Below are 12,261 nucleotides of genomic sequence, written 5' to 3' on the forward strand. Positions count from 1 at the left end.
AGTGAAGGGGGCCAACCCCTCCACACCTGTGAGTATTTGTCGTCAGGTGGATCGAGAGACTGAGAAAAGAAATAAGACACAGAGACAAAGGACAGAGAAAGAATGGTGGGCCCAGGGGACCAGCGCTCAGCATGGAGGACCTGCACCGACACCGGACTCTGAGTTTCCTCAGTATTTATTAATTACTATTTTCACTATCTCAGCAAGAGGAACGCGGCAGGAGAGCAGGGTGATAGTGGGGAGAAGGTCAGCAAGGAAACATGTGAGCAAAGGAATCTGTGTCACAAATAAGTTCAAGGGAAGGTACTACGCCTGGATGTACACATAGGCCAGATTTATGCTTCTCTCTACCCAAACATCTCAGTAGAGTGAAGAGTAACAGAGCAGCATTGCTGCCAACATGTCTCGCCTCCGGCCACAGGGCGGCTTTTCTACTATCTCAGAATTGAACAAATGTACAATTGGGTTTTATACCGAGACATGCAGCTCCCAGGGGCAGTCAGGAGAAAGAGGCCTTCCTCTTATCTCAACTGCAAGAGACCTTCCTCTTTTACTAATCCTCCTCAGCACGGACCCTTCACAGGTGTTGGGCTGGGGGACGGTCAGGTCCTTCCCATTCCAGGAGGCCATATTTCAGACCATCACATGGGGAGAAACTTTGGACGATACCCGGCTTTCCAGGGCAGAGGTCCCTGCGGCTTTCCGCAGTGCATTGTGCCCCTGGTTTATCGAGATTGAGAATGGCGATGACTTTTACCAAGCATACTGCCTGTAAACATTTTGTTAACAAGGCACATCCTGTATAGCCCTAGATCCCTTAAACCTTGATTCCATACAACCCATGTTTCTGTGAGCTCAAGGTTGGGGCAAAGTTACAGATTAACAGCATCTCAAGGCAAAGCACTTTTTCAGAGTACAGGTCAAAATGGAGTTTCTTATGTCTTCCCTTTCTACATAGACACGGTAACAGTCTGATCTCTCTTTCTTTTCCCCATAGGGAGGCTGAGGTGGGAGGATCCATTGGGCCCAGGAAGTCAAGGCTGTAGTGAGCCATGATCATGCCACTGCACTCCAGCCTGGGCCACAGAGAGAGACCCTGTGTCTAAACATATATATATATACACACACACACACACACACACACACACACTCCACCTGCAGGTCCCCTGCTGGTGGAATCCAGTCTCCCCCAGAAGAATGGGGAGGGCTGAGCCAAGCAACAGAGGCCCTCAACAAGGCTTGAGAGTCTGGAGGGGTCTGAGGGGCTCTAGAGCCAGTGGTCAGGAACAGAAGTAGGTGTAATGACCACAAGGTTGGGTCAGGGAGGACTTAAGGGCACAGCTGGAATGTGGACTGACACGGACATCATGGACCTGTATGCATTCATTCATCAAATGATGATTGAGGCCGGCTCAGATGCTTCAAAGCTGTGTGACCTAGGACCTGCACCTCAACCTCTCTGTGCCTTAGCTGCCTTCTCTGTATTTTTATTTTTTTTTATGTTTTTTTTTTTTTGAGACAGAGTCTCGCTCTATCACCTAGGCTGGAGTGTAGTGGCATGAACTTGACTCACAGCAACCTCTGTCTCCCAGATTCAAGCGATTCTCGTGACTCAACTTCCCAAGTAGCTGGGATTGCAGACACACACCACCACGCCCGGCTAATTTTTGTATTTTTAGTAGAGACGGGGTTTCACCATGCTGGCCAGGCTGGTCTCGAACTCCTGACCTCAAGTGATCCTCCCACCTTGGCCTCCCAAAGTACTGGGATTACAGGCGTAAGACACAGCTCCCAGCCCAAAGCATGACTTTTTAATAACATGAGAAGACCTTATTTAAGGTCACATGGCCTTGTTGGTTATAGTAATTTTTGTTTTGTTTGGTTTGGTTTTTTGACACAGCGTCTGGCTCAGTCACCCAGCATGGGGTGCAGTGGTGCAATCACAGCTCACTGCAGCCTGTACCTCCTTGGCTCAAGTGATCCTCCTACCTCAGCCTTCCAAGTAGCTGGGATTACAGGTGCACGCCACCACACCTGGCTAATTTTTCTCTTTTTGTGGTAGAGACAGAATTTCGCCACGTTGCCCAGACTGGTCTCAAACTCCTGGGCTCAAGCAACCCTCCAGCCTTGGCCTGCCAGAGTGCTAGGACTACAGGCATGAGCCACCGTGCCCGCCCCGCTGGTTCTAGTAAAATTTTAAAAGCCACTGAATAGCTTTGGGAGAGTCGTGGAGAAATAAAACGTGGCATGAAGGCAGCCATGATTGGCCAAGCATGTCCCACCTGCAAGGCTTGCATTTCTTGGCTGACAGTTGCTCTGACCACGGAAGGCCACGTCACTGGGCCACATGGCTCTCTGGAGAGCAGTCCTCAACCACAGACGGAAGGAGAGTTGGCTGTAAATACCTCCGCTTCCTCCACCCTCAGGTAGGACAACAGAAGCACCTCTTCTGTGCTGTCTCCCTGAGAAAGGACCCATTCCTGGTTGCTTATGTTGAACCTGCTCGCTGGCGCCCCCTGCAGGGCTCCCCTTCCCTTCCTGCCTCTTTACCCCTCAGGAGGGCTTCTGGGATCACCTCTCAGATAACTATGCCCCTGAATTGAGTCTTAGAGTCTCCTTCACTAAGCCACCAATTTTTGTTTTTGTTTTTGTTTTTTTGTTTTTTGGTGAGATGGCATCCCGCTCTTATCTCCCAGGCTGGTGTGCAGTGCCACCATCACGGCTCACTGCAACCCCCAGGTTCAAGCAATTCTCCTGCCTCAGTCTCCTGAGTAGCTGGGATTACAGGCATGTGCCACCATGCCCAGATAATTTTTGTATTTTTAATAGAGACGGGGTTTCACCATGTTGGCCAGGCTGGTCTCCAACCTGATCTCAGGTGATCTGCCCGCCTTGGCCTCCCAAAGTGCTGGGATTACAGTCGTGAGCCACCGTGCCTGGCCCAAGCCACCAAATTAAGAGAGTTATTTTTGTTTTATTTTTTCTTTCTTTCACTGCACTCAGTCACTCAGGCTGGAGTGCAGTGGCGCGATCTCAGCTCACTGCAACCTCCACCTCCTGGGCTCAAGTGATCCTCCTGGCGCAGTCTCCCATGTAGCGGGGACCACAGGTGTGGGCCACCACACTTGGCTAATTGTGTGATTTTTTTGTAGAGATGAGGGTCTTGCTATGTTTCACAGGCTGGTCTCAAACTCCTGGCCTCAAACGATCCTCCTGTCTTACCCTCCCAAAGTGCTGGAGTTACAGGTGTGAGCCAACATGCCTGGCCTAAGTCAGCAAATTATAAAGGAGATTAGGCAGTAATAGTGCTGCAGTGCTGCTCTGCCTATGGAATGCTCATTCTTTCTTTTCTTTTTTTTTTTTTTTGAGACGGAATCTCGCTGTGTCACCCAGGCTGGAGTGCAGTGCAATGATGCCATCTCGGCTCACTGCAACCTCCGCCTCCCGGGTTCAAGAGATTCTCTCGTCTCAGCCTTCTGAGTAGCTGGGATTACATGTGTGCCACCTCGACTGGCTAATTTTTTGTAATTTTAGTACAGATAGGGTTTCACCATGTTGCCCGTCTGGTCTCGAACTCCTCAGCTCAGGCAATCTGCCTGCCTCGGCCTCCTCAAGTGCTGGGATTACAGGCGTGAGCCATGGCAACCAGCTGTAGCCATTCTTTTATTATTTTACTTTCTTTTTTTTTTTTGAGATGGAGTCTTGTTCTGTCGCCCAGGCTGGAGTGCAGTGGCCGGATCTCAGCTCACTGCAAGCTCCGCCTCCCGGGTTCACGCCATTCTCCGGCCTCAGCCTCCCGAGTAGCTGGGAATACGGGCGCCCGCCACCTCGCGCAGCTAGTTTTTTGTATTTTTTAGTAGAGACGGGGTTTCACCGTGTTAGCCAGTATGGTCTCGATCTCCTGACCTCGTGATCCACCCGTCTCGGCCTCCCAAAGTGCTGGGATTACAGGCTTGAGCCACCGTGCCTGGCAATTTTACTTTCTTAATAAACTTGATTTCATTTTTAAAAAGTGCCATGGCCAAAAATTAGAGTCAAGGGGACTGGGAGAGTAGGGTGGGGTGATTTCAAAGTTTTTTCTTGTTTTGAGACAGAGTCTTGCTCTGTCACCCAGGCTGGGGTGAGTGGCACAATCATGGCTCCACCACACCCAGCTAATTTTTTATTTTTTGTAGAGACAAAAGGTCTCACTATGTTGCCCAGGCTGGCCTTAAGTTGCTGCCCTCACATGATCCTCCCTCCTGGGCCTCCCAATTGCTGAGATTACAGGCATGAGCCACCGTGCCTGGCCTGGTTCAGTTTTTTTTGTTTTTGTTTTTGTTTTTCGTTTTTTGTTTGAGTCTGAGTCTCGCTCTGTCATCCAGGCTGGAGTGCAGTGGCTCAATCTCCGCTCACTGAAATCTCTGTCTCTCAGGTTCAAGCGATTCTCCTGCCTCAGCCGCCTGAGTAGCTGGAAATACAGGTGCATGACACCACACCTGGCTAATTTTTGTATTTTTAGTAGAGACGGGGTTTCACCATGTTGGCCAGGCTGGTGTTGAATTCCTGACCTCAAGTGATCCGCCCACCTCGGCCTCCCAAAGTGCTGGGATTACAGGCGTGAGTCAGCGCGCCCAGCCTGGTTCAGTTTTAAACAGGCTAGTGAAAGAAGGCCTCTCTAGAAAAAAACATGGACAAACAAGAAAAAAAAATGTGCAGGGGGGGGTTCAAAATGGGGACAGGATTTTTGGGGGTGTGATGTGACTGGGTGATGTTTTCTATATTTGCCTCCTCCTTGCCATGAAATAATTCAATACAGAAATACGTAGATATACATCTGTAAGCCGACCTGGGAGCAAGGGCAAGGTCAAGAGAGGCAGACTAGATTCCACCCCGGACACTTGGGGTCCTTAGCTCAGGGAGGCTTCAAGGGGGTGCTGGGGCAGGACCTGCTGGAACTCTCGGGAGTTGCTACATTGAGTCTCTGCTGCCCTCAAGTGGTTATACTCGGAACCGCAGGTGCTGGCTCCCTTGGCAAAGGCAGGCAACTCCCTAGGCCACAGAGAGGAGTTCAGCACAGAGAGGACATTGATAATCTTTAGTCCATTTGCTCAGCAACAAATAGTTGTTGAGCACCTACTGTATGCCAGAAAGTGTTATAAGCACTAGGGGCACAGCCCTGAACAAAACATACAAATTTTGGCCGGGCGCAGTGGCTCACACCTGTAATCCCAGCACTTTGGGAGGCCAAGGCAGGTGGATCACCTGAGGTCAGGAGTTTGAGACCAGCCTGGCCAGCATGGTGAAACCTTGTCTCTACTAAAAAAAAAAAAATACAAAAATTAGCCGGGCGTGGTGGCACACACCTGTAATCCCAGCTACTCGAAGGCTGAGGCAGGAGAATCGCTTGAACCCGGGAGGGGAAGGTTGCAGTGAGTTGAGATTGCGCCACTGCACTCCAGCCTGGGCGACAGAGTGAGACTTCATCTCAAAGAAAAAAAAAAAGTATCCAGGAAGATCCAACAAGGTAATATAATCCAAACGGACGTTTGGGGGCCTCTCTGAGGGTGTGTCACTGGAGCTGAAGCCTGAAGGATGAAGAGAAGCTGGCCATGGTGTACAGTTGTAGAAAGGGTATCCTGGCCAGGAGAAAACCCCGTGCAAAGGCCCTGGGGTGGGATGACCTGGATGCCTTTAACATAATCATGTCAAAACATGCTCAATGTCAGGTACTTAGCAAGTGTGGACTCTGTGGTGTTGTTAAGCCAAAGGGAAGAAAAGACCCGAGAGGGATGGACCTTAGGGTACCACAGGAAATCTTTCTTCCACCAATAAGAAGAGAGGCTGAATCTGGGCACAGTGGCATGCATCTGCAGTCCCAGCTACTTGAGAGGCTGAGGCGAGAGGATCGCTTGAGGCCAGGAGTTCAAGACCAGCCTGGGAAACAAAGTCAGACTGTCAGACTCCCCCACACACACACAAAAAATAAAATTAGCTGGGCTTGGTGGTGCGTGTCTGTTGTCCCAGCTACCCGGGAGGCTGAGCTGTGAGGATCACTTGAGCTCAGAAGTTTGAGGCTGCAGTGAGCTGTGACTGTGCCACTGCACTCCAGCCTGGGTGACAGAGTGAGACCCTGTCTCTAAAAAAGGAGGAGGAGGAGGGCTGGGCACGGTGGCTCACGCCTGTAATCCCAGCACTTTGGAGGGCTGAGGTGGGTGGATCATTAGATCAGGAGGTCAAGACAAGCCTGGCCAAGATGGTGAAACCCTGTCTCTACTAAAAATACAAAAATCAGCAGAGTGTGGTGGCAGGCGCCTATAAGCCCAGCTATTCGGGAGGCTGAGTCAGAGAATTGCTTGAACCTGGGAAGCGGAGGTTTGCAGTGAGTTGAGATCACACCACTGCATTCCAGCCTGGGCAAGAGAATGAGATTCTGCCTCAAAAAAAAAAAAAAAAAAAAAAAGGAGGAGGAGGCAGGCAGAGGCTGGCATTCTAGAGAGATGAGGTGAGGGATGGGCATTGCCAGGGTACCTCGAAGTCAGACCTGGTGCCTCCACTCCCTGCTGTGCGTCCCCAGGCAAGTTGCTTTGCTGCTCTGAACCTTTCTCAGACATAGGTGAGGTGCCACCTATGGGTCTCTCACAGGACACCCTTGATGCCGTGATGAGCCTCAGTTTTCCCCATCTGTAACATGGGGAGAATGCCTGTGGTCCTAGCTACTTGGGAGGCCAAGGTGGGAGGACTGCTTAAGCCCGGGAGGTGGAGGCTGCGAAGGCAACTGGTTGAGGTTCAGCAAAAGCACTGAAGCAGAGCGCTGGGTGCATAGTGGGACTTTCAGTAACTGGCTCTGAGTTGAGGATTCAAGGCCAGGTGGGATCAGGTGGGGTGAGGGGGTACCTGGGAGGTGACCCCAGGAAGCTCCTGGTAGGGAATGGGACGTGAGACAGGAAGGGAAGGAGCTCTACAGGGGACACCAACTGCCAACAGACATGACACATATGGATGAGTGGCGCTCAGACCCACCTGGGACAGCTGGGGGACAGTGTAGACGCTCATCTCAGAGGGGTCCCACTCAGGGGCAAGGAGCGTGGGGTGTTTTGGGTTTGGGTTTTTTTTTTTTTTTTTGACAGAGTTTTGGTCTTTTTGATCTTGTTGTGGAAGTGGGGGAGGGAGGACAGGCCTGAGGGCGGGAGGTTGTAGGTTCAGCAGAGGCTCCTCGGCCAGGAGTGCAGTGGCACAATCTCAGTTCACTGTAACCTCCGCCTCCCGAGTTCAAGTGATTCTCCTGTCTCAGTCTCCTGAGTAGCTGGGATTACAGGCATGACCACCATGCCTGGTTAATTTTTTGTGATTTTAGTAGAGATGGGGTTTCACCATGTTGGCCAGGACGGTCTCAAACTCCTGACCCCAGGTGATCCACCCGCCTTGGCCTCCCAAAGTGCTGGGATTACAGGTGTGATCCACCACACCCGGACTTGTGGGGTGTTTATTTACCCCCAACCTCAGTTTGATTTCCCAGAAAACAGACCCAGGATGGCACACTGAGAATGTGGGGTACATGGGTATCCAGCCATGGGAGCTGGGGAAGGGCCCTGCAGGGGGCGCCCAGGAGCAGGGGAGGTCGTGAGAAACGAAGCTCAGTCCTGTCGGAGACCTTAGGGAGACTGGCATGCCCTTAGAAAGGGCATTCCCAGGGCAGGCGCGGTGGCTCACACCTGTAATCCCAGAACTTTGGGAGGCCGAGGTGGGCGGATCGCCTTAAGTCAGGAGTTCAAGACCAGCCTGGCCAGCATGGTGAAACCTTATCTCTACCAAAAATACAAAAATTAGCCGGGCGTGGTGGCAGGGGCCTGTAATCCCAGCTATTCGGGAAGCTGAGGCAGGAGAATCGCTTGAACCTGGGAGGCGGAACTTGCAGCGAGCAGAGATTGTGCCACTGCATTTCAGCCTGAGGGACAGTGTGAGACTCCGTCTCAAAAAAAAAAAAAAAAAGAAAAGAAAAAGAAAGAAAGGGTATTCCCTTGGCCAGATAAAGCTTCAGGTGAGGAGAAGCAGAGGCTGGAGGTGGGGAGTGCAGCCACGTGGTTAGGCCCAGGGTGGCCTGCAGCCAGCGTGCACCCGGAGCTACCAGCAGCTGCTACAGACCCTCCTCCCAGACCTGGGATTTCCAAGAGACACCTTGAGTCTCCCAGACCAGACAGGGTACTGGAGGCACTCCGATGGGTGGGGTATCACCTATAGGTCGCTCACATGACATCCTTGGTTCCTTTACAAGCCTCAGTTTCCCCATCTGTAACATGGGGAGAAGAAATGATGGCTGAGAGTGGTGGCACACGTGTTTGGTCCCAGCTACTCAGAAGGCTGAGGTGGGAGGATCACTTAAGCCCGGAGGCTGAGGCTGCAGTGAGCTGTGATTGTGCCACTGCACTCCAGCCTGGGTGACAGAGTGAGACCCCCATCTCTAAAAAGAAAACTTAGAGATGCTGCCTCCTTCTTTGGTCTGGCAGGAGGATGTTACCAGATGATTGAAGCTGGATGCACCAGTTCCCAAGAGTTAGTTTGACTCTGGAGTTCGAGTGCAGGGCAGAGGGGTGGGGCTTTGATATGTGGCCAGTGGGAGCCACAGAAGGTGCTAGAAGCACAGCAGTGTACCGGCTTTGGTTAAGCTTTGTGGAGGACGGACATGGGAGTGGGAAGTTGTAGGTTTGGCAGAGGCTCCTCAGTCAGGCCCTCCTGTATCCCTTCTGTCACCCGGAGTCCCTTGCAGCCCTGTGGGATTGGTGGCATGACCCAATGGCTTGGAGGGGTCACTGAAGTTCAGCTGGTCTCCCAGTCAAGGCCACCCAGTGAGCCACAGCACAGCTGGGTTCAAACCCAGGCCCAGAGTCTCTGTGAATTTCCGCCTCCGGGCAACTAGTCTTGGGGTGTAATCCCCATTTCAGAAACTAGCTGGCTGTCCAAGGAGGGAGGCTGTCTGAACACCCCTCTGCCCGTGCTGGCCACCCCTCAGCCTTCCTGGGTTGAAGGCCCAGCTCCTGGCCGGAGCGGTGGCTCACGACTGTAATCCCAGCTCTTTGGGAGGCCGAGGCGGGTGGATCATGAGATCAGGAGATTGAGACGATCCTAGCTAATACGGTGAAACCCCGTCTCTACTAAAAATACAAAAAATTAGTCGGGCGAGGTGGCGGGCGCCTGTGGTCGCAGCTACTCGGGAGGCTGAGGCAGGAGAATGGCGTGAACCCGGGAGGCGGAGCTTGCAGTGAGCTGAGATGGCGCCACAGCACTCCAGCCTGGGCGACAGGGTGAGACTCCGTCTCAGAAAAAAAAAAAAAGAAGGCCCAGCTCCTCCCACCCCCCCCCCCCACCACCCCCGGCCTACCCTCGTGTTCACCAGCTGCTGTGGCTGCTCCCACCCTGGTGTTGTTTGAGTTTTAATTTTTGTGTTGCATTTAGAAAATTACCCATAATTACAGCTTCTGAGAGGAAACGGTCTCCTAACCCGGCTCCCAGCTGTGGCCACCTCCCACGCACGGCTGGGGAGGGGTTGCAGGGGCCGCCAGCCCCGGTCCTGGCCCCTCCCAGGGCCCCCCACTTTAATGAGAAGGAGGGAGGGAGGCCGCTTCCGCCACCTATGGAGAGTAAAAACCACCAGCAGGAAAACCCAACCCGGCCTCCTCTGCGGGAATCGGGAGTGCTCATGGGCCCCCCACTGCTGTGTCCTCAAGGAGACAGGACCCAGAGGAAGGCGGAGGCGGCCAACTGAGGACGGGATGCGTTATTTCATCTGAATACTGCCAAGTCCAACTAGGGACTGTGCGGAAACAGTCTTGTGGGGGCAGTGCCCAGGGAAGGCTTGGAGGAGGAGGAGGGAGAGGAAGAGGAGGAGGGAGAGGAGGAGGAAGAGGAGGAGTTGGCCTCCTCCACCAGGAGGACCAAGGAGGAACTCTTGGCCAAAGGAGGAGCCTCAGTAGGCCAGGCCAGAAGCCAGAGAAACAGCGTTCCAGGCGGCAGGAACCGCTAGCGCAAAGGCTTGTGGGTGGGACTGTGCAGGGTGGATCCAGGGTGAGGGCAAAGTCGGCCCCTTCTTCCGGCAACCCCCTTGTCCTAAAAGCAGATTCTCCTTAGGGGCTCCTCCAGGCACAGGCCCTGATCCGTATTTAGGGGACATCTGTGGTGGGTGACTCACCACTGTCCACCCCAAGCAGCACAGACCCAGCCAAGGACCTGCCCTGGACCCCTGTCTACCTGAGCCCCTTACTGGGGCAACCTCCCTGCCCACTCTGTGCCACCTTGATCTCACTGGCAACCCCACGGAGCTTCTTAGATTTTTTTAATTTTTAGTAAGGGTCTTCCTCTGTCGCCCAGGCTGAAGTGCAGTGACACGATCACAGCTCACTGCAGCCTTCACCTGCTGGGTTCAAGCCATCCTCCCATCTGGGCCTCCTTAGTGCTGGGACTACAGGCACATGCTGCCACCACATGCGACCTCCCATGGAGCTTCTTAAAATCCCATCCACACCCTTCCATGGCTCCCTATTGCTCTTAGAAAAAAATCTCACCCCCTCCCCGCTGGGCGTGGTCTAGAAAAAAATCTCACCCCCTCCCCGCTGGGCGTGGTCTCGCTCTCTGCCTTCCCTGCCATCATCCCCCTCTTCTTCCCACTGCTCCCGCAACGGCTGCCTCCTGGCCCTGCCTCCAGCGCCTTCACCATGTGCCCACCTCAGGGCCTAAGCACTTGCTGTGACTACAGTCTGAATATTCCACTTCCAGGTCTTTAAAATCCACCCCCGCTCCCCGTTATTTTTCCTCCCCGCCCTGCCCGGCCTTCCCTTGGGTGAGGGGGCCCTTTCTGCAGGTTCTGCCCCCGCAAGGCGTGAACCCTGGTTGGGAGTGCGCGCGGCTCAGCCTCCCCGACGCCGCGTGGGACCCAGGGCCCGCTACCCTCGCACTTTCCCGCCGGCGCCCAGGCTGTGTTTGGAGATCCTTCCCAGTTGCCATGAGAACCGCGCTCCTCGCTCCCGCCCTCCGCGCCTCCCCCATCGCAACTCTCTGGGCCGCCGGCGCCTCCGCCTCCCTCTCTCCTTCCCTCCCTCCCTCCGCCTCCGCCCTCCCCCGGGAGCCCGGCCGACCCTGCCGTCGCCCGTCCTGTCACCAGGGGTCCCCACCCTCTTATGCACGTGGCACTCCCTGAAATTGCCCCAACTGACTCGCCAGCTTTTGACTGTCCACCTCCCCCATCAGATTCTGGGCTCTAAAAGGCAGCAACGTGTACCTGCTGGGTCTCCGGAGCCCAGCACACAGAAGGCGCTCAGTGCATGTTTAATGGGGTGAAGACTCACATTGGCCCAAGGAACCGTGGCTCACGGGGCGAGGGACCCCACCAGGGCACACGGGGCCCTGGTGAGCCACGGAGCTTTGGGAGATTAAATTGGGGGTGCCAGGAGAGGCATCTGCCGGGCCTGGGAGCCCCGATTGTCACCAAGGCTCTGTGTGACTTTGGGTGAGCCGCACCCTCTCTGTGCTTCATTAGGAGTAGGCGCTGGGTGGGCAGTGGTGGGGGCTGTCATTAGGATGAGAGTGACCTGGACGCCGAAGCCCATGCTTCCCGTGGCCCCCCAGGCTCCGGGCCGTCGCCAGCCCGAGGCCCTGCGGAATTGTGCGAGCCCCTCCTTCCCGCAGCCGGGGCCCGGAGGCCCGCGGGAGAGGAAGCTGGGGGAGGGGGCGGCCGGCTGGACAGGAAGTGAGAAGGGCTGGCGTCCCCCCTCCCGCGCCGAGGCCCCTCGGGGAGGAGGCGGGGCTGGGGCCGGCCCTGCCCTTCCCTTCCTCTCCGCGGGTCTGGAGCCGCCGCGGCTCCCGACTTCCCGCCGGCCAGAAGGCTTGGGGTGGGGACGGAAGGGTTCTCACGTACTGGGGGGCCGGCCTCTATCGGGGAGGCATCTGGGGGTCAGCTGGCAGCGAGAGACGTCCGCACATTCACACACACACACACACACGAAACGTGAGCGCACAGCCACATACAGGTCCCAGGGAGCTGACGGCCCACCCACGCGCGGAGGCACACGCGTGCACATTCGGCACACATTTGTGCACACAACCTCACTGGGCGACTTGGCCCGACTCGGACCCATAACTGCCACCGCGCAGCCAGGGACAGTCGCCGAGACAGCGATCACTTATTGGGTGTTTGCCAGCTCCCCACGCACAAGGATGCACACGTGCACTCACACAGGAGCCGCGTGTTTGCACACACATAGAAAAAAAAAGGAATAGCCGTGGCAAACA

Source organism: Rhinopithecus roxellana, chromosome 8, assembly GCF_007565055.1.
Source record: "Rhinopithecus roxellana isolate Shanxi Qingling chromosome 8, ASM756505v1, whole genome shotgun sequence".
Taxonomy (NCBI): Eukaryota; Metazoa; Chordata; class Mammalia; order Primates; family Cercopithecidae; genus Rhinopithecus; species Rhinopithecus roxellana.